Consider the following 26,347-nt stretch of genomic DNA (forward strand, 5'->3'; position numbering starts at 1 on the left):
CCCTGCTACACCTGAGTACACTTTTCACTGTACCCATGACACGGCTTTTAAGCACTTCCAAAGCTCTTGAATACTTTTTTACCTCAGTAAGCCTCCTGTACACCTACCTTTTGAAAATAAGAGGCCAAACCTTTTGAGAGTTAATTCTTGCTAAAGAAGCTTCTGTCACACAAATCCTAGATCTGTCAGATGCAGGTTCACCAAGCAGCCCTTGCGACTGTGTGTAAACAAGTGATACACAACATTATCACCAGGACTTGGTATTTGACTGCAGCCCTTATTGGCCTGTGAATTTCACCACAAAAAACAATTGTTTGGGTTGTTGGTTTGTTGTTTTTTTTTTTTTTTTAATAGATATGTATGAGGCTACAGGTTCCTGGATTCATAAATTGTAAACTGAAAATTGACTGATGATGACTGCTGTTCTTCTAGGCTAATTTTTCTTCTAAACCATGATATGAGAATTCTGGCTAATGGGCTCATGACAAGACTAAACAGGGGTAATAGCAGACTTAATCAAGAAAACAAATGAGATTCATTAAATGCTGGCACTCAGCAGATAATCTTTGGAGAGTTCTAACCTCAATCTACGTGTCCCCATCAAAAATGAAAAAAAAAAAAAAAAAGAAATTTTCAGCTCACTTTATCTTGGACTGTTAAGTCAATTCAATGGAAATTCATAATGGAAAAATATTAGACATGGTTCTCCTTCCAACTATTTTTATACTCTATCACAGAAGTCACAGTAAAGCATTAACTAGAATTTTCTTCATGCAGTTGAGAAGATAAATTAGATATAGTTTTCACAAGTACCTCTAACAGGTAATTTAATATAATGTTGCAGTGCTAGAACCATTTCATGGCAAATACTGCTCAGAATACACACACACACATATATATATCATACACATACATGTCTTCCATATGTACCTATGATATACAAAGCCTTTATATTTACAGATAAGTTGAGTACAAATACACTCACACACCTGCCCTGCATTGTGCACTTTTACAAGCTGAAAGGCTGGAGATGGAAGCCAAATGATACTCCAAATTTCAGAAATACTCTGTCTACAATGAATGAAGCCAATTTCCTAAATATAACCATCTTCAAATTTCAGTTATAATTCTGCAGTTCAGCCACCCATAAAAAGGAAGAAAACTTAAAAGTCGGTTATTACTCCCCTCCAACAGCTACTATCTTGTTAAAAGATGCACAAAATTACCCGATAAATAACTATCTAAGTATTTCTTTAGCCAATATATTACCAAAAAGAAGTAGTAAAATAACTCCTGAATTGCAAGGAATACATGTCCAGCCATGATCTACTTTGAATTTAAGAGCAAGAAAAAATAAACATGTTTCAGATTTACTTTTTATTAATGTATCTTAGAAATGTAAATGCACGGTAAGTACTATCCCTGACAACTATGTAACCTACCTGAGCTCTCTAGGGGCCAAATGAAGACCTCACTAATGCATCAAAGACTTCTTATGGTTGGAGAACATTTGGGATCAGGAACTGGTAAATAAATATATTCAATATGTTTTGTAATTCCCCTGCTTTGCAATGACATGTTTGTTTTTGCTAGCAGCTCAAGTACCACTGTTAAAATCCAGGATTAGCTACCTTCTCTTCCTGCACTGGCACACAGTTTATTTGCTCTCATTTGGTTCACTATGTTCTGCAAAAGCTTATTTACTCTCACTACCACCTCCTAATTACTTTAGGGAAGTCATATTGTTTTGTCATTATGTTCTTCTAGCTCTGTTCTGAGCAGGACATATTTTCTGTTAAAGTGTCCAAATTCTTTTCAGGTGGCTGCAGCCCTTGCAGCATGTGGCCTTACACAGTGTCTAAATTTGCTAAGGCAATTTGAGCATTATCAGTCTGCTAATTAATGCCCTATAATAATTCTGACCTTTAAAAATTGTCTTCTAGCACTGCTTTTTCACAGGCCTGCTGTGCATATACTTTTCCTTTTTTGTTTTTTGGGGTTTTTTTAAATTTTTCCACCCACATCTTCTGCTCTCAGAGATGTCCCAGCTCACTTAAGTATTGCTGACAGAGCTTGGAAATAGCCCTGTTGAAATTTTGAGGTTTGGTTTGAGGGTTTTTTTTTTCCCCTCCATTTACTTTGAAGGCTTGATTATCTCAGCTATTCTTGCAGAAAACATTCAGAAAGAGGAGCTTTTCCATTGTAAGAGTGTGCTGCAAGTTGGCTCCTTGGCAAGCCACATGCACACACAAGCCCTTCCCCTCCAGGTGAGTAGGTCCAAATACATGCAGATCAAGGGCAAAAAAGGGAATGAGCACCTGAAAGCTGTGGGTGAGCAACAGAGAATCTGTGCTTGAGGTCATTTGGTGCACAAGAACTGCTGCTAACACCCCCAGCTTTCAGGGATGGCCTCAATGCACAGATTCAGGAGACATTTATGGGACAGAGTGGGTGCTCCAGCTCTGAGACAACCCTTCTGCTTCTGTGACCATACATGCAACCCTTCTGTGGATTCTGCTCTTGACTATCCCTTCCCTGATGAATATTAACAATATGGGGGTGGCTGCAAAAGATTTATTACTTAAGAATATAATGAGAAACTTTCTTTGCAGTAGAGTTGTTTGGGGGTATACATATGTGCACCCCACAGCTCATGCTCCTGCAATTACAAAGATATCTGATAACACATCCAGGCCTAGGAGAAACCTCTGTATACTTTGGGGATTAATCCAGGAAAGGGGAACAATGTGCCAAGTGAGAAACCACAGTAAGAGCAGTGACTATGATCCCAGCAGAGGAAAGGCTGTGCTTACACCTTACTTCCCTTCCCAACACTCACACTGAAAAAGAGGGTCCAGAATAATAATCTGCCTTTCTTGGCAGGTTTGTAGGCAGCCCAGGAAACACAAGCACCAGAAGAGTGAAGGGACTTGCTGAGGGTGGGAAGAGCTTGTGTCCCAGAGCTGAGGGGTGGCAGCAGGCACCAGTGCCACTGTGCCAGAGCTGTGCCCTGCGGCACACCCAGAGGGGACCCTGGCACAGGGCCTGTCCCAGCAGGGTCAGGACCAGGAACCTGCTAGCAGCCTTCAGGCCCTGTTGTGCCCATCAAACAACATTTCTCCCTATAATCACCAGCTGTGTTGAGGTCTTTGCAAACAACAGAAGAGCTGGAGCCAATGCTTTCACATATTGCAGAAAAAGAAGCAGGGGAGACTGGGATAAGGGAGAAGGATGTGAGGGAAAATGGCTGTTTAAGAAAAAAAAATACAAAATATATATCATCCCAGTGATGAAGTTTTGTATGCATTTATGTTGGCAAGGTCACGAACTTGAAAAGAAATGCAAACTTTGTTACAAAAATAATAGAGATTTTTTTAAAACCTCCAAAACCACAGTGAGGATTTTCTCAGAGTCCTGCAAAGCCATCCTTTATGAACCCAACATCAGGGGTTTCCTGTTATGCAGTTACAAAAGCAGTGGGGATTTGCAAGGGTTTTGCTTGTCACACCACCAGGATTCAGTGAATTTTCTGAGGCATGTTTTGCAGCTGTCAGATATCTGTATCTCTATGACACAGCACAAAACAGAGAAGAGCTGTCCATAAGAGAGAGCTACAACTGTATTCACCTGAGAACAGAGAGAGCATGTGAACAAAAAGAAAAATATTCCAAAACATGTCACTGGAAAAGACAGCAAAGGATATTGACCTTTCTGTAGTTTCACTAAGGATGTCAACATGTTATCAAAGCTTAAGGAACAGAAACAGTCCCTTCATACTCCCAAGGTATTTCTATGCTTTTGTTACCCATCATGAGCACACTTATCTAAAACCACAATGAATGGGAACATGCTTACACATGTCACACATCAAACTTTACCTGGACAGGTTTTCTGGGAGGTTGTAAAGACTTTCTTTCTCCAAAATTCTTTGGTATAGGTGCAAAATGCCTCTATCAGGTAGAGTCAATAAATATCATTATCAAGATACTGTGTAGGCAGAAAAAAATTCTTGTCACAACAACATCAAGATAGGAAAGATGGTACTGACAGAGAGACACTGCATTGGCAAAACTGCCTTGGGCTGATTCCAGGAGATACACAAGAGGTATTTTACCCAGTTCCATCAATACACAACACAGCATACTCAAGAGGAAGAGCAGAGAGCACTGGCTGTAACACTCAGCCACTGAATGCAATCAGACCTCTGATAATCAGACACTCGCTCTGTTCATTGGCTACAGGAGACAAAGTAAATAAATATGTGAAACTCAAATAACAGAAAAGGTAAAATCAATATGAGAAATACCAGGAACAGAGAAGACAAAAATGTTGAAGTTCTGACCTTAATCAATGTGTCTCCCGCCATGGGCTGCATTTACCAATGAAAAATCTCTGCAGTCACAAGTCCCAGACCTTCATCAGACTCTCAGATTCTCTGGTTTCCAGAACATTTCTGTTTTAATCAGTTTGCACTGCAAAGCTGCCTGGCCAGATGTGAGCCCTTGCTAGCACTCACAACGAGGTGCCACAATGATCAGCCACATGAAGGGGCTCTACAGTTGCACAAAGCGACCGAGTGGGAACAACAAAGAGCACACTCAGCTACCAGGAGTTCCTGCTGTAAGGTGCAAGAGAGACACAGGTCAAAAAGAGCCCTGCAAAGTACAGAATGTGCCAAGCTTTGGACTGCTGGCTTCATGGAAGGAAGATGAAGAAGATTTTCTGCACCCCAGGCAAAACCAGCACACAAGGCCCAAGACTGCAGCCAGGCTTGATCATAATTGCTGCTGCTTGCTCTCCATTTACAAACAGGCCACAGATAGTAACACAGACGATTAAAAACAAACACCTAGACTGTTCTGGAGAATGAATTTTGATCTCAGAAGCAAAAAGACTCTCTACCTTGCTGCTTTGGAGAAATGTGGGGTATAACATAAAACTGATTCTGCAAAGACTTTTCTGTGAGCAGCTTTGATCTCCTGCATAGGCCTACCACCTACATTAACAGGTGCATTCACAAATATGAATAGCAGTAATCAAATACAAACCCCCCCAAAACATCTAACTGTAGCGAGAAAAAAAAATAAATTTCACTATTTGAATCTGAATCTCTCAGTTGGTCTGCAGTGTCTTGGTTTTGAGGGCAGGACTGGAAACCCTACTACATACCCCTGAGACACAAGTCAGTGCATGAAATACAGTGGGATTTGTGGGGGCCACAAAGGGAAGTGTTTAGCCACATTTTTTCCAGACCACAGGAACAGCAGAATGCTGAAACAATAAGAAAAGGGGACTGCAGCCAACAAGTTGTCATCTGAAGCCAGGGGCAATCTGCCTGTGCTCCTGTGCCCCTGTGCCCGCAGGGTCCCTGGCTGCTGCTCCCCTCCACACTGGCAGGAGGTGCCCCTTGCCCTCATTGCTCAGTTGTCCTTCAGTGGCAGTGGTGGGTGGTGTGGTCTGCTGCTCTCCAGCAAAGCTTTAGTAAATTATTAATTTTATCTGCATTCAGTTTTCTACCTTTGGACACCCTGATAGCTTAAATAAGTATATCCCAAGGCTCTCTTGAGAGAGAAGAGAGGCTGGAGGGAAGCACAGCTTTGCAAACATTCCCCTGGTTTTCCTGCCTGTTGAAAGGGTGGGGGATGAAGGAGGAGAAAGAGATGAAGTTGTCCTTTGACATTTTACATCCATGCCTTACTGAGATAACCTTTACGGATAATTTTTCCCAGCAGGTGTTAGATATTTCTTGTGAGCATTTAACAGTGAAACATCATTAACTAATGACTGTCAATAGAAATTTGTTACAAAAATTTTTAGAGGGGTGGAACTAAGACAAATTAACCGTAGGATTTTAAATACAAAGACAACAAGTTCTCTTTGTAGTAATCCTATTAGTGTGGGTATCCTTTATAGCATACTTGAAAGCAGATTCACTTGGGCTGAACTTACTGTAATGCATTCAAGATGCCCTTTCTCCAACTTTAAGAGAGAAGCAACTGCAAGCAATTACTATAAAAAAATATTTTAAGGATACTGAAACCATTCCTTCCTGTTTCAAAAGTTGTTTTTCCAGCAAGACCAATTTTTTTCATCTTTTTTTCATAAATTCAAATAATAGAGCTAATGCTATAATTTCATAAATTCTAATGTCATGAAGAACAAATACAACTTCTGTATTTTAAAGGTTTACTTGTTGATCTCAGAACACTGCCAGCTCAAAAAGTGTGTGTTGTGGGAGAGTGTTGTTTGGAGTTTTTTCAAAAAATTGTCCCCAAAGAGGCAAATTTTCACACACATGGAGCTGCTGAGTTCCTCCCAGAGCAGAGTGGTGGCCCACGCTGCCCTCAGCGTGGCACCCTGAGAGCAGAGCAGAGCAGAGCAGCTCTCACAGCCATTACCAGAGGATGGAAACCTGTGCTCTAATAGCTGCAGAGTCTTTCATTTTCTGAGGGGGAAGGCCCAGCCTTGCTCCACACCTGCCCTTCATGGTCACCCCTCACTGCCCAGCTTGTTTTCCTTTCCCTCCTCTTTTGATTGCACTAGTGCTTTCTCAGGACCCCCTTTCCATCCCTCCTGTGCCAGCCTGGCCAGGCCATGTGCTGCCCTGGCATGTCCCCTGTCCTGCTGCCCCTTGACCAGGAGCTGAGTGCCATGGCATGTCCCCTGTCCTGCTGCCCCTTGAGCAGGAGCTGAGTGCCCTGGCATGTCCCCTGTCCTGCTGCCCCTTGAGCAGGAGCTGAGTGCCCTGGCATGTCCCCTGTCCTGCTGCCCCTTGAGCAGGAGCTGAGTGCCATGGCATGTCCCCTGTCCTGCTGCCCCTTGAGCAGGAGCTGAGTGCCCTGGCATGTCCCCTGTCCTGCTGCCCCTTGAGCAGGAGCTGAGTGCTCTGGCAGGGCAGCCTGACCCATCACCAGCTCTCACCGGTGCATTCCTGCTCAGGTGCCAGGGAAGTCAGTCAGCACGCTGCAATGCTGTGAGCTCCTGAGCTGCTGCTGTACAGTGTTTTGTTTTATAATGGCTCCATTTCACACTCCAATGCAGCTGGCTTACCCTACTGTATTTCACTCTTCTTAATTAGATTTTGCTCGTTACTCCTGAGCCCCTCCAAAGCCGAAGCAGCACAGAGCCATGGCTGCTCTCTGTGCTAAAGCAGCCCCAGGGGCTGAATCCTGTGCTGCACCCACACAAGCTGGAAGAAAGAAAAGTGTCTTTTATGCCAACCAGAAGGTGTGCAGCCGAGGAGCCTGGTAAAGCAACAGCCAGGGGCACTGGGAAAGGCAAACACTCACTCAGCTGCTGTTCCTGTGTGTCCCTTGGTCTCCATGCCTGTCCCACACGCCAGGTACCCCACTCCTGCCCCTCCACATCCCCTCCCATCTCCTCTTCCCCCTCCTGCTCTCCACTCACTCTGAATATAGGGGAGTATTTTTTAGAGGAGTGAATTATCTGATAGTTATCTCTGACTCCAAGGGCTCTCGGTGCAATATACAGCTCCTGAAGCCCCTGGACTTGCAGGAATTTATAGCAGTAGATTGACAGAAAGTTTTTTCTGCAGGTTGTTTATATTATTGTAAGCTGCTTAGGAGGAAAGCTTTAACAGAACACTAGATAAAAAGAAAATGGGTTTTAAAACCTCCAGTCACTCTTCTTTCTTAACTTGTTCTTGAACAAATAAATGTGAGCCCTGGGAAAATACCTGAAGGCACTTTCACAGGAAACTAGCACAGAACATAGCAGAATGCAATGGGCAAAACATCCTCTGCTCAGCATTTGGCAACAAAAACCCCACTGAAAACCTGGGGGAAGAGCAGGACCTGGGCAGTGAGGTCAGACTGTGAATGCAGGCACTCGGGTATGTGAATAAATAAATGGGCCTTGCTTTTTCTACCAGTAGGATCCCATATCCTGCAGTATCACGTATCTTAATAGCTATTGATTTCTTTCTATATTCTGCCCACAGCTAGAGCAAAATTTCATTCAAATGAAAAACTCATGAACATGCTGGCAGTTATCTTGGGTGAAGGAAAGACAAAGGGTTGGGAAACAGAACATTAAACAGAATATTCCTTTTAGCATTACACAGAGGTCCCATTCAGCAAAGAAGGACCCTCAGCAATCCCAACGAAAATTATTTCAGACTAAGGACAGAAATAGAACAGTTGCCTCTCATCTGCAGCAATACTGAACTGACATCTTTTAGGAGACAATTGCACATCTTCCCGTCATGTAATACATCTTATCTGCCCCAAGAGCTTGCCCTGTTGAGAGAAGGGCAGCACAAAAAGAAACAAAATCTCCCAGGTGGTGCCATCTCGCAGCTTGTGCTGATGCCTTCCCCCATCATCCCAGCAGAGGAGGGGTTCAGAGCCCATGGGAGGGGTCTCTCTGACCACCAGTCCAGGAATTACAATGGAAACCTGGGGGGGCTGTCAGGACAAAACCAGGATCATTGCTTGGGATTCATGGCAGTCCAAGGGAGCTGAAACCTTCATGTGAAGAGAAATGAGAATCAAGTAGTGACCCAGCCTGTCCTACTGGATGATACCAAAGAATCAAGCAGTCTGAATAAACAATCTCAATCCTGTGGTTCTCAAGTGCTGAACACTGGGGAAAAGCGATTTTCTCTGTCAGCACTGCTGGTTAATAGGGGCAGACCAAACAGGCTTACTTTTAAGTGCCTGTCTTCAGTCTCGAGAACAAAGGTTTTCTCCAGGCAGGAAGAAGATATCAGTTGGTCTAAGTGAAGTCTCAGCAGGAAGTTTCCCTGCAAAATACAGAATTTAAATCATTTATTTGCATTTCTTGTATTTAAACAGGATACTAAGAGTGAGAAAGAAAGAGAAACCTTGCAAGAGCAGGCAGCTTCATTGGAATTACAAACACAACAGTGAAAGGGCAGCTGAGTTCCTGTGCAAAACATGGTATAAAGCTTGGCAATTCTCAGTGGTAAAAATAACTCAGAGCAAAGTCACAACTCACAGCAAACTGAGCAGCAGCAATTCAGAGTTTACTCAATAAAACAGTACATTTCTCTAGTATATTCTCTAATATTTTAGCATATTAGTTACTGTGTAAAAGGAGCACAAAACGTACAATGGAGATGGAGATGCATGGAGCCAAAGAGGGACTTGGGCTGGAAGGGAAAGCTATTGCAAATGCAAGAGAAGACAAAGCTTTTCATCCTGCCATGCTGCCTGGCCCAGCTGGAGAATTGGAGGTTTGGTATCTGTGGTGTCAAAGCATGTTTTTTAGGTAGAGGCAGAAGTGGCTAAGGAGCCACAAGAAAAGGGAAGGGATCCTGTGTTGCTGGAGCTCATTTCTACAGATGTAGCCCACAAATACAGAACTGGAGGTTGGGATTACAGTTCCATGATGATGTAGTTGGCAGGGATAGGTGAACAGATGGGTAAACTACAAAAGTTTTGAATTCTGCAGAAGAGGCAGATAACCCTCAAAGAACCATTGATCCCTGTCATACTGACACCTATCCACTCCAGCTCCATCTCTGAGTCCTGCTGTCAGAGAATGGGAATGAGATCCCTTCCTTCAAAGCAACAGCACAAAAAGGGAATCACTGGTGGGAGGTGAATTGCTGTGTCCTGGGATGAGTATCTTCTCAGGCACCCTGCAGCCTCCAGGATCAAAGAGGAGGCATCAGGGGAGTCAGTGGCTGTTTCCCCTGGCTTTGCCTTTTGCGCTGTGTGCAAGAACAAACTTCTGACACCTGTATGGGCACAGATGGCTCCATGCTTTCTTCAGCAGGAGCCTGAAGAAGTACCTGAAAATAGACTGACCTTTAGATTATACACAGCCAACCTGCCTGCTCTTTTAGCTGCTGCTGTTGAGTTTTCCCAAGCAATCTCTAAACATAAAATAGGAGTGATTTTAAAGGAAAATGGGTTCATCAGGTCAGTGGTAGTGTAATTCCGGAAAGGGTATGAAAGTGAGGAAGTAATGATAATGCGCGAATTGAAGGGCTGATATAATTTGCCACAGCTGCTCTGAGGTAAGAAATTGTAAATAAAACTTCCTGTCTGGCTGGAACATAATGAGTTCTCTACCTTTTAACAGTGCCTGCAAAATAAATTAAAAGAAAACACATACTGCCTTCCTTCACTTGCAGATAGTATCTATTTATTAAGGTAAAAGGAACAGTGACAGAGAATACTGCTTCTGCACAACAATACTTGCATTGACTCCAAAGTCCTGGCCACTGCCCAGAGATAAAGAAAGTAGGGGGAATGATACTGGCATGTGAATAAAGTGATCTGAAATTTCCACTGACAGTAAAAAAAGGGAGAGCAATGGGCAGTGGAGGATTGTCCCTAACCTTCATGTAGCCTTTCTTGTGCTGGAAGGAACGGTGATTCTTCCCTGGGATTTTAGGGAGGGAGAGGACATTTGAAGGCAATGACTGTTTCTGTGAGAGAGGTAGTATTAGTGGTGGTTAACTGCAGCCACTGCTTTTATCACTTCTTAGTGCTTCAGTACAGACACTGCCCTGGCTGCTCTGAAATTTCAGACTGGAGCTGCAAGTGCAGGAAGCCCAAGAACAGGAAGGGAACAGCAGTGCAAAAAGAGTGATGTGAGTAGGACTCCCAATAAAATGTCCATAGCCAAAAGGGGTGGAGCTGAACAAGCTCACTAAAGGGCACACAACAGCTGAGTTTCTGAATGCACAATCACTAGACAATACTTCTTGTAAAACTGTGTGAAGATATCCTTTTACCTAGCTGGTGGTTCAGATGTCCCACCAAGTTTCTGTGAACAGAGATATGGCTAAAAGCAAGCAAACAAGGCAAGAAAAAAAGGAAGGAGGAAAGAAAAGACTTTTACCTGCACACAACAGGACTCTGCATAGTTACTTCTCATTCCCTTAAACCTCACCACAGGCAGGGACCCTATGTCAACCGACTGATCAAGGCCTCTGTGAACTATACATTTCCATTTCTTATCTAGAGAACAAAATGGAAACTATGGTAACAGAGAGAGGCCTGATAAAGTCCATCAAAGCCTGAGAAGGAAACTCAGTCTCCCTCTGCCTGGAGCCGTGACCTCGCTGCTGAGGCTCCCAAGCAGAGGGGCACTCCCTGTGACAGTCTGCTGGGATAGAAATAACTCTCACACAGACAAAACCCACTGCACAACTGCTGCTGATTCTCACCCGTGCTCTGCTGGGTCTCCTGGCTGGAAGGCATATGCATCCCTCATTCCAGGGTATACCTCTTTAAAGGAAACATCACTTAAGCTCTTATCCAGAAACTGAATAATGAAAAGCATTGGAATTTGGATTGGTAATTTTAGCTCAACCTGCTACATTTATCTTAATCCATATTTATATAAAACACATCTGGAAATTGTGGCACTGTTGTAATTTATAACTTCATGTAAAATACATTTAAAATACAGAGAACATTTCTGAATATACTGCTTTTATAGACAAACATAATTTCAAATTTTAAAGATTTTCTATCTTCTGAAGAAACAGACAGAAATTTAAAATATGGAATAGGAAACTTTTCTCCTAGAAAGTATAACAGTTTTTTATAATGCACTCAAAGGCAATTTACTTGACATGACTTAAAAAGTGAAGCTCATTTTTACAGTGTATGGGGTTTTTCTGCAGCATGATAGAATTGCTGTATGCCTGACAGCACAAAGAATAGCATGTGAAATACCATGTGGATTTAAAGTGACCAAAAGCAGAGGCTAGTTTATAATTATCATTGCTATAGAACACAAATTCTTTTTGGGGAGGCCTGGAGCAGGGTGTCTTGAGCCTCAGAAGAGAAAATAGGTCATTTATGTCAATGAGAAAAGGATGCATCTTGGCTCGCTTTGTTTTCCCACAGCTAGTAACAAACTGCATCCTGAGCTTAAAAGCAGAAAACCTGGTGAGGTCAGCTGTATTTCTGCCATTTGTCTTTCCAGGCTGATTTTAAACTCAGTCTTCAAGTGTTACAAGGAGATTCTTATTACAAAAAAAAAAAAAGAAGAAAAAAAAGAAAAACAACAAGAACACAGCATGGCAGAATACTGGAGAAAGAGCGTCCTTCTTCCTAGAGGCAAGGACTGGGCTTGCCTCTAGGATTCATCTGGATCCGGGCTCCTGGGGGAACCATGAGGGAGCAAGCTTGGGACAAAGCCCCTGCCCTCAAGGTTGCAAAAGGTTTGCCCAGCAACAGGGGCTGTAGGACAGAGCCAAGCTGTAAGCACTCACATTTACTCTTCTCAGGTTTCTTCTAAACAAAAGGAGGGTTGGTCATATTGGACAGACTGAACAGCAGGGATTGGCACATCCTGTGGTTATTAATCCATTAAATGGATGTAGAAGCACTAAAAGGAATGGAAACCTAGGTAAAGTAAGACACAGACACCTGTCTATATTGTACCATTGCCACTAGCTTGGGGAACCTCCAGTGCTCTTACACTCCCATGTGCACTATCAAGGTACCTGGCCTTGCAGCCACTCAGAATGTGTTCAGCACTTTGCCTAAGGTGCATCCCATAATACCTCCTGTCTCATGATGATTTAGGAGCATCTGCACAGGAAAAATGACAGAAAGTAGTGCTTGAATTGTCTACATAAAAATGCTTAAAAACATACTCCCCCCTTTGGTATCAGTTGGGCATATGTGATGAATGTAACAAAGACTGAGAGATACAACTTTCAGTACAAAACTAGCATCACCCCTTGGAAGATATTCCTAAGTGACAGACTCTGAAATGGAAGAAAAAAAGGAACATCAGAATTATTTAAGAGTAGCAAACAAAATGATAAACAGTGGTTTTGTCATGCATTCGCCATATAGCCACAGCTCTGGAATTTTCAGTCCTAGTGTTGCAGAAAGGAAGTTATTGGCCAGGTGCAATCTGAATTCTGGTTTCAAATTATTCCAGAACCTGTCCTGTGGTATGTCAGACAACTAATACACTACTAGATGTCTTTGTCACAGCAGCAGCACAATCAGCCTTTGGCCAGATTTTTTCTCAGAAACTGTCACAGAATTCGCTTTATTCTAGTTACCAGTATCCTAATTCTGGACCTCAGAGGATTTCTAAAACCACCATGCAAAATGAACATATGGATTAATTGCAGAAAGAATAGATACTATCACTTACCTCTGGAAAATAATCAATATTGCAGAAAAGGCTTGTAAGCAGAATTAAAAGGAGAGGTAATTTTCTTTAATTGGTTTTGAGCTATTACACATTCCCAATTTTCATTAGTACTTTTTGCCTGCCTGGAACATGCATATAAGGGGAGAAAAGGATGTATATAAAACCAGCTCAGAAAGTTCTATCACTTTTAATATGCTGTTCCTTGCCTGCCATTTTAAATTTTTGTGTGTGTACATTTCAGCTTTCACACATTTTACAATGATACAGTAGTATATCAGTTATAATTGAGTGGCAATAAAAAATATTATTTCTCTCTTTGCTAGATGTATGGTATGCGTGAGTCAAAGCAAAGATTTGTAGGCTGTGGAGAGATAATTTAAAAGCATAATGGCTGCTAGTGCTTGCTTATGTTACTAACTTTGTTTTCTTTTCCCTTTTTTATATTTGTCATATAATTTTTACTGTGTGTTTTTCTCCTCTGAAAGCATTTCAGAAGACATCATAATCTACCACCTTGTCTTTTAGAAGATCATTAGTCACACAAATTGTCATTTAAGCTGAACTTTACATCTGATTAATTTTCTGTTTCAGCCTGCAAGAAATGAGACTGAAAGTGGAAAGAGTCTTTATCCAAGCCCAAGCCCAATTATGAGGGGCACTGCAATGCCTGCCCAGCTGAAAGGATGCTCAAACACGTGGGGCCAGGGAGAAGTGTGCATCACAGCCAGGCCATTGCTGCACCCTCCAGTGTAACCTTTGAAAGGCTCCAGTGCCTCATCAAAGCCTATTTTAAAAAAAGTAACAGACACATGAACATTTTGAAAAATGAAGATTAAGATCTAGAGTGTAAAAGTACAATCTGAGCCTGCAAGAGCAGTGCAGGGACCTTCCACCATGCACTGTTGCCTTGATATGCCACTCAACATGGTTAATGACACTTGGATTTTAGAAAACTGAAATGTACACCTGCGGTCTTCAGCTATTATGATATATTGTAAAAACCTTTCCTACTTTTCTGAAGTGACAGGTTCAGGCACAGACCTGAAATGCAGAGAAGTCAGGCTGCACTATTTCCAGATGCATTATTAACACTCGAGCACAGTCCCCCCAGCCTTACCAACAGAAGTTTCAATTGACAGATTTAGGGGTTGAACAGCCATTTCACTTTTCCCTTTCTCCTCATCTGACATGACATTGGCCAGCCTACACAGAGCAGCAGAGAAGAAGGAGCAGCATTAGGCAGAAGCTGCTGATGGTTGCCCCTTGCTGCCCACATCCCCCAGGGCACTCCTCATAATCACAGCCACGTTCTGCACACAGGTTTGGTGCTGCAACATTATTTTCCATCTACAGAGCTCTGCTTCATGCAGTCTCATCTTAATACTTTTTTACTGCAGTTTTCCACATCTGAAGGCTCGCTGTAGGACAGAGCCATTTTTTGTGGCTGGAATCCTGTTTCACTCAGATTTGTTTCACATCAAGTCTCTTGTGTACAAGTCATTATAAAAAATGTTTGGTGGAAAAGTCATTTATAAACCATAAATAGAACTACTTAGTCCCTGGTTTTATCAGTGCAGACCAACACAGTTCTTAATTGCAAAACTGACCTGGTCCCAAAGCAAAGGCCAGCTGTGTCTAATCATCCAGGGGATGGACCAGAACACACCAAATAAAGGAAATGGAAAGTAACGCCAAAATGTTTTAAGATGTAAAATGACACAACGTTCAATGAACACTTGCCAACATCATCTCTAATTACTGCAGTGATTAAGTAGTAAAGAATTTGGTCCCAAGGGGATTGCAGTTCTGAAGGAAATACGGCGCCATGTGTTACAGAATTCTTTCTTGCAAATCATTATGGAAATCCTGCTTCCTCTGGTTCTCCTAACAAACTCTTTCTTTGCAAAAACCATGCTTCATTTGTGAAGTGCAGAGGGAGTGTAGCTTGCCTGCTTCTGAAGATTTATGTCTTTATTGCCATGTATTCAACTTGCCTTTTTAAAAAAATCCTTTTATGTCTCTAAAGAAAGAAGCATAGAAAGCATTATGTATTTGCATACTGTAAGGGTTCCTCTCATCCTTGCTGAAGAACAAACAGGGAATAGGGGAGGGCTAGATAAAAGCATCGAGACCTTAACGCAGCATGGCAATGGCCTGACAAACAGCCAGAGAAACTGCAATTAATGCAAGACCAGTTTCAAATCATAGTCCCAGGGGACACCTTAGAAGACCTTATTTAGAAGTACTTTCTTCTTTTTCATAATTCTATTAACCATGAGATCAAAATTTTTCGAGCTTAAAAAAAACCGCAAAGCACAACAAAAAAACCTCAGGTTGAATAACAAAACCATTTGAATTGATTTTAATTTATGGCTTTAAACTTTCTGTAACTCTGGATCAAAATGTCTATTGTACAAGCAAAATATGTCTCTCACCATAGCATGCTCATGTTTATTGTGTTTTATTCTCTCAGCAGGTGTCCCCAGATGTAGGCTGTGTTGTGGTCTTTTCATTCAGCAAAGGAAGAGGAAAAAGTTCCTTATCCTCTTGCAGATCTAGTATAGGAGACAAAGGACAGCAAAGGAATAACCATGGACCTCCTTCTGTTTTTTCCTGATTTTTTTGCATCAGATCCATGTCTCTGCTGTCTACCTACCCTTTGCTATACAGAGTTTCCAAATATGCCATGGCATGTTCCACAAAGAAATATTTAGCTCTCACAAGGCACTTTTATCAGCACATCAAAGCAACACAATTATCCCCATTTCACTGGTGTGAAAACCAAGACCCAAACATGGTCTGTGTGGAATAGGCATGGCAGGAAATGGTGCTGTGTGCTCCCAGGCTATGAGTGTCAAACACACCCTTCTGTCTGCCGTGCACAGAGAGAGAGGTCAAGGGAGAGGAGAAGGAGAGGCACTAGAATATAACAACCTGGAGTTTAAGCTTTCTGTTGTCCTAAGGAGCATATAGAACCAGTTGCAAAATATATAAAAGATCAACTGATCTCAGACAAAGGTTTTAGAGAAAAATCTAACACATGGTTAAAGGGCAGTGAGAAATGGTGACCGACATGGGCAGCTCCCAGCTGTCAGCTGTGCCCCAATAGCCCGGCTGTGCCTGCTGCTGGGATGTGGTCAAATGGATCAGCAGAATGAAAAACAAAACCAGCTACAGTAGTAAATTAAAATGCTTCCTCTTGCTTCTTAGTAGAGATGAGGTTTAGCTGGAAAGGCAACAGATGCTCTCAATTTCAGTGTTTAAAATGAGACATTGAGACTCTTCCTTTTTAGCCAAGTTGTTACGAGTATGGGAGAAGATGCTCTTTTTTTCCCTCAGCATTGAATAAGATGTTAAACTTAGTTTTCTAAGCTTGTTTCATGAATCATTCATGATCAAGTACAAATCCTCACAAACTCACAAGCTTCCTGGTCGAGAGCACTGAACCAGCAAGAAGACTGTTTAGGGAGATTTAATGGGGAATGCCAAAACAGTTAAAAATATGACTGGAAGGATCATAAGCAGTAGGTGAATTCATTGGACCAGAACACTTATCTGTTGCTTCAGCCTCATTTGTATTATCAGCAATACTGATAATAAAAGTGTTGCAGATTTTGCAAAGAACTTCAAATTCTCAAATTCTATTTTTTTTCCTATGCATCTGTAGTTGTTATTTCTGTGAAGGGCATCATGCCATCCTGCAGCACTTGTGACTCACTGAAATTCTTTTTTTGAGACTTAGCTGTATGAAGTTCTAAGTAAGTCATGCAGACAGAAACACTCATTTTGGATAAAATAGATCAAATTGTGTTTACAGTGACCAAAAAACTTCCAATAAATATTGCTCCCACAAAATCTGACAAGACAACCAAATTTAGAGAGAAATAGATTAGCTGACTGGCAAATGTATTGAAGTGAGACCACATGTTTGGGAAGCACTGAAAGCAGAAGCCTTCATGCAGTTTTTCCCGTCCCCTTTTACACACTCACTCAACTCAGAAGGTGCACATTTCTCTGGCATCTGCTCCCATGACCTTGCTGAAGAAGGACACAAACAGAAGGAGGATGGGTCTAGGACAGGCATGCTAAGGGAAAAGGAAGGTTAAAAGGCCTTTTTTCCTTTTAAAGGAACAAAGAAAGCATACCCTGCTTGTGATATGTCCAGGTGAGGGTTAGGTTACAACAATGCTGTATCAACAGCACAGCCAACATGGAGAGGATGGTCAGCCTTCAATGCCCCATGGCAAGGAGAGCTGCCTCTCCAGGAAGGGATGCTCTTGCTCTCCTTGCACCAAATTTTCCAGCATTGCCTCCCTAACTTCCAAACAATAGGTCTGGCTCCTTTTCCTTTTAATCACTACTGCCAGGGGTGGAGGTGGGGACATCCCCCATCAGCAAGCATAGTGGTGACCCTCAGCTGATGATCTGGGAAATGAGCATGCACATTCACAGGCTCCTAATTCCTCAGGGCTGGAAACCTCTAGCACCCAAATTCTTCTACATCTATCTAACTTTTGGTTGAACTATCTCCAAACCAGACTAGCGCTCCCTGGCAGCACCATAGCAAGCTCCCAGAGGCACCAGTCTGCAACTACCTGTCAGAATTATGACAAGAGACCAGGAGTGGCAGTCTGCCACCTCTGTCACTCACCAAAAAAGGAGACTGGATAGAGCCTTCAGTCATGATTCTTCAAGTCCTGTAACATCTGCATGATGTTATCAAAACACAGGACTATTGTAATCAGAGACCTCACCTACAGCATTTTCATACAAATTGAGTACACACAAAATGCAATGAGAAACTAATTAGACTCTTCTGCAGCTTGCTAGTTCATATTTTTGTTTGAAGCTTGGGTGCAGTAGAAAGACGTGTTAAAAATGCTGATAGGCTAAGCTTGAATTTTTTTAAAGAAAATAACTGTGCTCTTAAAAAAGGCATCAAATTATTCATTTATCTTAAATATCAGCTGTTTCTGTTTTCTATTAAAACAGCTCTGGATTTCTTTTTTACTGCATTAAAAGAAAATCAGGAGGTTTTAATGTGTTAGGCTTATGCTAACACACAAAAAAACCAAAGAATCACATGGTTCCTAAACTGTTCTAAATTGCATTTGAAAAGAAATGTACATAAACTTTCACCTTTTTGAAAGAGTAAAATCTATGTATTGCCTTGAAAAGGGCACTAAATGGCCCCTGCATTTAGAACTGGATGGCAAATTCTTTTACTGCTGTGTCTGCTGGCCTTTGCTATGGTGTCAAGCATCAGCCTTAGTGGCATTGCAATTTCCCTTCTGGAAACAAGTTGGTATTTGTGGACCATATTACACTGAATGAAATTTGCAGTCTCTGATGCCTGCTAGTGGGACATTTGTTACATGCTCTGTTTTGAATGTAGTAATACATATTTCAGTGTGGCACTGCTTCTTCTAAAGATTAAAAACCTCTTAGTCCTTTGAGACTTGTGTCAGCATCCGATTTCATGTGCACGGTAATCTTTAAATATTAATGTGGGGCAAGGTCATACTCTCTTTAACCCCCAAAACGGAGTTAGTAAATCATGATCTGGCAGTAAAAATATACAGGGCACATCAGTATTTGTTTAGGGCAAAATCTAAATTTAAATTAAACTAAATTGGCTACTGGTATTTTTATAATCACATATACATAACATCTTATTTGTGGGCGGGGGGGAAGTTTGGATATTCTATGAAGCAGTAGTTGAAATATATTTATCAAGATATTAATACAATCTCTGCCATTGACAACGGAGAAAGAATGTCTGAAATACCAGTTAGATAAAACTAAAGTGGGAATTCTGAAGCTCTTGAGGCAAATCTGCTGCTGTCAGATCCTCTGTTGACTGCAGCAGAATGAGTCAGTTTACACCAGATGAGCAGAAGCCTTTTGGGCTCTCCTCTAAGCTGAACCACTGATTTATGGCACGACACTGGTAGTCTCTTTGACCCCTTTATATGCCATCCGTCCTGCTAAGGAGCAGGGGAGGGGGGAGTGCTGGACCTTCCTGGAAACCAGGTGATAGACCCAAATAGACTTTCTCTAGGCAAAATAAAGCATTTCAGAGTTAAATTTCTTGAGAGAGGCTGATGGGTTAGCCTTGTAATTCTCGATACATTACCATTACATGTTTTCCGGAGCTCAGCTCCCACTGCCGCTGAGGTTCATGCCACACATAACTAACCACATTTGTTTTGCTGCCAGGGGACCTCCCTTGCTACAGAGATGGGGAATGGCTTTAGCCTACAAAAGAGAGCCAGTTGAACTTTGCAAGGAGTCAGTATTGTGAGCCTGTGACCTTTCATATGAAGTACTAAGAGGGCAATAGAGAGGTAGCAGAGTCTGGGGACAGAGTCTTCACCTAAGCATTGGGAAATAAAGGGAGACAAATAATTTAAATTTAAAAATACCACAAATGCCCTTGTTAAATAGACAGTGAATGTGTGATTCTCATTTAGAGCAGAAAACAGAGTAGTTCAGGTTCAGCATTAGTGATTTGATCTACCAAACAGGCAAGATTTTCCTTACAGAAACATCTGAGACAAAAGGTGATCATAAATAATCAGCTAAAGTAGCTCCATTTTGCTCTTTGCTTTGCTTCCTAAAGTTGCCAATTATTTTAAATTATGTATATAAATTGTGTGATGTGGACTGTTATGTCCACTGGGAGATGTGCTCAGGCTTTTAAACCCATTTCCTCTTTTACTTTGGTCTGAGCCCAAAAGTGTTTTATGGGCCTGACTGGTAGAGGTAATGGGAGTCCATGGATGGGGTCATGCAGGCTGCATTACACCAGACACAAGTCAGACACACAGAAGTGTGCAGAACAGACTTGGAGTCTCCAAGGTGCAGCAGAAGCACCAGAGCCTCTAACACTACAGAGTGATTTAAGCACTGTTTAAATCAGCCTGTGTCACCATTTGGGGCGGGTTCCTCAGCTCAGCAAAGCTGAGCTTCAGCAGGGAAGATCCTCCCAGAACATTACACTGATTTTATGCTGTAGCTCCAGTCTGGGGTCCATGAATGCTCAGGAATCTGTGGATCCATTCTGAAGGCTCTGCAGAGGTAGGGAGGCATTTTCAGTAGGCTTATGTTTGCAATGCAGATATCCACACTTCCACCAAAATCCACGGATTACAAAGTTTGATTTAAGACTTTGCTCCCATATATAATAATTTGATACTAATACTTTGCAGTCCCTTTTTCACAGATAAATTTTATCAACAGGTTCAGAACACTTTTCCAGTGCTCACTAAGCAGCCTCTCCTGCTAAAAGCTCGCTGGAGCTTTTGTAGTATTTAAAATTGTGTGAAAATTCAATCCTGCCTGATTATCCTGAGGCATTATTCATGTAAATCAGACTGAACAGAAAAAGATCTTACTCTAAGGAGGATGCAGAAGCAAAACCACAAGACAATGGGCAATGAGAACACCAAAAAAGAAGCAGATTATTTGACAAAATAAAAGACTGAGGAAGGAGAAGGAGAGGGAGGAAAGGCAGGACAGAAAAGAAGCAAATCTAGAAATTAGCCTGTAAGAGTAGAAAGCCACATTAATTCTCTCTACACCATCTCGTTTAGCTTGGAACACAGCAAGGACAAGGGCTCCAATTGTTGCCCAGGTGTGGTGGCAGTAGCTGTGAGGTGGCACCTGGCAGCCAACACCCCTTGGTCCCCAGCCAGCCCTGTGGGAGCTCTGCACCCGTGTGGCTCCTGAGGCAGGGACCAGACCCTGCAAAATGACACTCATGTAACTAGCAAAAAAAAACAACCAACAAGTAAGCACAAACAAAAAACACAACTGAATGAAAAACAGGTAAGTGCCCTGCTCGGAAAAGGCTCAAATGCCAAACATAAATCCCAAACATATCCTTCAGCACAAACTGTGTAGTCCCTAGAAGGCACAGAACAGTCAGAGAGGGAGGAAACCTGGAAAAGCCTGGTTTTCAAAGACAGCAGAATAGAGCTTTCAGGGTGCTCATTTCAGCCAAATGAAGGAGCTGCTTCTGCTCTGGCAAATAATTTGATTGTACAGCCCCTTCTAGAGAGTGAACAGAATGTCAGCAGCACAAGAAGTCACCATTCCCAAGGGCATCAGTCTGATGGCTGCTTCAGTACCCTGGTGTTTTTAGACACACACAAAAAATGATCCCTGAGACGTCAGACAGGGCAATGGCCAGGACAGAAAAGAAACTGCAGACAGCCAGTCTGGGGCTGGGATCATCTGCAGAAGTGCTCAGAAGCAAAACCTGCTTTCAGGAGCAGGATTCTGGCTTGTCAAGAGCAGAATTAATGACAAAGAAACAGCAATTAGCATGATTTTAAATATTCCTCTAAAATACGCTATAAATCGTTTTGCCCTTGGGAGAGCCAGAACAAAAGATGAGCATAAAACTGCAGGCAAAATGCAAAAGTCTCCATCTCACTGTGCAGGCAGATGGAGTTATTTAGTAAATCCTCTACAGTCTTCTCTCAGCTATAAGGAAAAGAGGGGGAAAAAAAGCTGCCCAAAGTTTCAGTCAATATTTATCTCTTGGGTTAATAAATTGTGATCCTGACCTCAACAAAAGTCAATATCTTCTGATTATTATACTCAGGCACCTTTTTATTTGTACTCACTCATTGTATAATGAGTCACCCATTTCCACTGGCAACTTCACTTTCATTTTGAATGTCTGAATTGAACAATCATTTATACTCCAAAGGCATAAGACAAAATTACTATAAACTAGAGCAGTAAAATGTGGACATAGGTTGCTATTTCCAGTGAATGAGCAAGCTTGGGCAGGGGGCGGGCAGAAGGGATCAAGGATTAAGTACAAAAAATAGCTGGTTTAAATCCTCTTTTAAATACCTCTGAGTGACAAGGAGCAGAGAGAGGAAAGCCCTGAACTGTGATATTAAATACAATTAGGCTGCAAGCATGGCAGGAAGGAAAAGGCAACAATCTGGCCTGAATAGTAAACTTATTTTAAGGGAACATTAGTAGGCTTTCTCCCTGAAATAAGCAAAGCAACCCCAGAAAATAAATGCTAAGGGCAACATGTATAAATTCACTCACTTTGCAAGCTAAGGCACAAAGACAGATCTGAACATAAGTCACCACACACTTGCTGCTTCATTAAAGGTGGACTAGGCCAGAGCTGGAGGGAGAAAATTCAGGGTGTTATTCTCATAATTATGTAATGTTTTATATAATACCACAGGTGTGCACTGTGCTTTCCTGAAAGAAATCAAAGCACTGCCTCCCCCAGCAAGATCAAGAATCACATTTTGCTCTTCAACTTCTCATTGTTTGAACATCCCCCACTGACTATAATAAAAGCGTTCTTTGGGCTTACAAGGCTTGTGATACTGGAAAGATTTTCACCCGCATAACCCACTAATTCCATCTCCTTTTTAAAAAGTAAGTAACTTTACCACTTAAGTTTGTCTGGCTCGGCATCATTCTACTATTAATCCCACTCTGGCAAACAGTGGTGAGAGCAACACATCTCTAGCTTAAACACACTAATTTCTGAAGAGTGAAAAATCAGAAGGAGCAAATTATCATCAGAAGGAGCAAATCAATCATGATCTGGCTATCTCTGTGAACACTAATAAGCCCCATATACATCACCCTAGCATGTTTCATCTAAAAACCACATTCTAGATAAGCATGGCCCTGTTCTGACACCATATTACCTTGTATTGCAAACAAAAATTAGTTCAGTATGACCAAAGAAGGCAAAGTGTATTTATGGGAAAATGAGAGCAGAAGCAACATTTTCAAACTGGAAAAGAAGATGTCATTTTCAGATGGGGGATTCAGCCCAATGCTTATTGGTTGAATATGTATTTTTGTATTATCTCACAATACTGTGCTTAAATAGCATATATTCAAAAAGGTGTATCTCATTCAGAAGCAGCAGAGCTTGCCAGCACAAGCTTTAGGAAATGGATGTCATCATAAATAGATTTGCCCTTCAACTTCACAAATCCAGCTTCCAATTCACTTGCTATAAGCACATCTTAAATAGAGACCAGCAAAGTTTTTTAGACAGCTCATACACCAAAAAGCAGGTGATTTTCTAAAATAAAATTACATAAAAACTGAATTTAAAAAAATCTCCTCACAAGAAGAAGCCACAAGCCAGAGCCTGACCATGCTGAAGCTCAATATATTACACACTCATTTTATGCTCACAGATCTACTCCTACTAAATTCAGATGTTTTTCACCATTAACTTACTTGAGATCCTTTATTTCCATCTAATGAGCTTTATCAGCAACTGCCACCATTATCACACTGGTACCAACAAGCAGACATGCTAATTCATGTGCCATTAAACAGCATGCATATCCATAGGGGAAGGCTGGAAGCTGTCTTGGGAATGGAAATGAATAAAGTTTCAGTAGGTTTGAATAAATCTGTGGGCACTTTGTAGCTATAGAAGATTTTCATCTATAGCCTTTATAATAGCTTAGAAATGGCAACTGATTTAAATGCATCAGCATCTACAGACAGAAACTGCGGTAAGGTGGGCAAAGCATAGCCAGATGCTGTGGTTTCTCAAAGCACACTTCCAGGGACATGCATGCTTTTGAAACAAAAAAAATTTTCTTCACATACTGTAGAGACAGTGTTGAAGTACATTATCTTATAGTGAATGAAAAGCCTCAGAAAAAGCACAAAAATCCATAGATTTGTTTGATGGTGATTGGAGCCCAAGGTACTTTGAGCCAAACTTCTTCGTAGCAACCTTCTCTAGCTAAACTCAAACATCAACTCAAACAGAGTAATTTATTTAATTGTGATGAAATAAGCAAAAATGTCCCAGTCTGCATGTCCATGTTGGGTCAGAGTGCAAGCTGAGCTTCTCACTGCCGTCCGGGAGGAAGGCCACTGCACTGTGTGCCACTACCAGCATCCCCAGCCAGATGCACTCCTGATGCACCGTGAGCACAAAGGTCACTCCACATTACAAAGGAAAATGTAGCTATGACATATTTAGGGATTACAAAATGTTTTTTCTGTACTTTTACTCTTTGCTACTTAAAGGACAAAAGTCAAAGGACCAAAAGAAATTGTCAGCCTTGTGGAAAGCTAAGGCCTCAGGACACAGTTTTAGTTAGAGAAACAGAGCTTATCTGCCTGCATATTTTAAATGGGGCAAAATTGAGGATGAGACAATTACCCTTCCCTCCTACACATTTCCAGAACAGAAACTGCATAAACAGAGAGAGGAAATAGCATTCAATTCAAAACAAGTCTGGTTTTTTTCTGCAGGTCATTTGGAAATACTGCTCTTGTGGGATGTACACTTCTCAAGGTCTCTTTTACCATACTGAGGTCTGACAAAAGAGCAGATAATTTCCATGATATTTCTATGAAGGTATACAGAGACAGCAGCAGAACTTCTCCAAGGAGGGGAAAGGTGCTGGCCATCAGCCACAGTGCAGTAATTCCCAGCTCGGAATGCCACTGCAAGGGATGCCACCAGGCTGGGAGCACAGAAGGGAACTGAATTGAGGGTCAGCAGCAGGGAGAAGCTCCCCAGGCCGCAGAGCAGAGCTGGGACCCAGGGTTTGGCTGGGGTGGTTGCTCCTCTCTGCCCTGTGCAGAAGGAAGAGCAGGGTGCTGCCTAGCGCGGGCACTGGGCACAGCCAGGGCTCCACTGCCAGCCTGGGGCAGCCCCTGGGCGCTGACACCAGGACACCAAATGGCTCCAGGACAAGGGTGCCAACGTGGGGTTTGTTCTCACATTCACAGCAAGACAGTGCAAAGAGCAGAGAAGATGTTTGATGCATTCATCATAGCCTGTGCTGCTAAAGAGATTCAGTGAGTCTCCTAAATTAGTACAAGTTCCTGAATCCTAGAGAAACATAAGAGGGTCTTGTGAACTAAGGAAGGAAGCAGATGGTTTCTGCAATGGAAAGCAACAAATTATTTTTGTTAGAGGATTTCTGAGTTACTGAAGGATCATTTCTACTGGCAGTCTAGATACTAACAGATAAAAATGTTATAAAACTGCAATTCAACATCTATTTCTTCAGTCAGTCACTCACTATAGAATGTATGTGATTTTAATTTATAAGTTTAATGTCTTCAGATGGATGGATTTCTCTTTACTTCTATGCTCTGTCTCCTCTTTATTTTTTCAATCAATAACCTAAAATATAATGTACTGACCAGAGCATAATAGAACGGACTAAAATATAAAAATCATAAAAATCATACTTGTTTACAATACAAGGCATGGATTAATATTAGCAAGTGTTTTAAACCACTGAAAGAACATTTTCAGCCACCACCTTTATGATCAAGTAAATCCTAGCTTTATGCAGAAAATAATATTCAATAAGGAATACAATCTAAATCTTGAATTATATAAAAATCACAACACGTATTTTCTGTGCTCCTCTAAAATTCAATAAATAGTTCAATAGATCATCTTTATTCCTTTCACCCTTCTGGGGAAAAAATGATTCTTAGCCAAAGAGCTTGCAGGCCAAATTTCAATCTGAAAATAACCTTTATAGCTGAGTTATAAAACAATGAGAATAAGGGTTTATGATGTGAAAGTTGATGCAGGCTTTACTGCTTTGGCATGATTGGTGAAGCTGTAGTAAAAATAAATAAATAAAAATTTTTAAAAGGCACACACACACAAAAAAAAAAAAAATCAAAAAAACCTCCCAACCAAACAAAAAAAACCAACCAAAAAATCCCCCACAACCTCCCTCCAGGCATTTTCCTCCTGTGACTACATAAAAGAACTGTATGCTATCATGGCCGTATAAATCTAAAGCCTTAAACCACTCCACCCTTATTATCTCTTCCAAAAGAAAAATGTTTATAATAATACATATATTGACTTCAGCTTTTTGTTCAATAACAAGATTTACTGCCCCACTCTTCAGTCAATTGTAACCTCCTTGGGTCAACAAATCTCGATACTGATCTCAATAGAAGTCAATACCTGCTTATTACTTACCTCCGCATTTAGACACCTATCACAAATTCACATGGGCATCTTGGAAGCAGGAATTAATACTTTCTGCTTCATTTTAATACAAAATAGACTTAGGTGCTTTTCCCACAGACATTTTTAATGCCATGAGGTGATGCTGTGATTTTGGAAAACAATATTATACATTAATTTCTGGAACTAAAGAGCTAAAGCTGTTTAGCTTCTCTGATGTTTCTATAAAAATTCACAGACCAACCT

The 26,347-nt window shown here is 41.5% G+C and overlaps 1 protein-coding gene across 9 annotated transcripts in view; it reads right to left on the reverse strand.

The window, feature by feature from the left end:
• The window catches only part of PTBP2 (polypyrimidine tract binding protein 2), a 242,079-nt gene that overhangs the window by 120,258 nt on the left and 95,474 nt on the right, over positions 1 to 26,347 (reverse strand). The gene's annotated exons all lie outside the window — the stretch shown is intronic.

Source organism: Melospiza georgiana, chromosome 9, assembly GCF_028018845.1.
Source record: "Melospiza georgiana isolate bMelGeo1 chromosome 9, bMelGeo1.pri, whole genome shotgun sequence".
NCBI classification, from domain to species: Eukaryota; Metazoa; Chordata; class Aves; order Passeriformes; family Passerellidae; genus Melospiza; species Melospiza georgiana.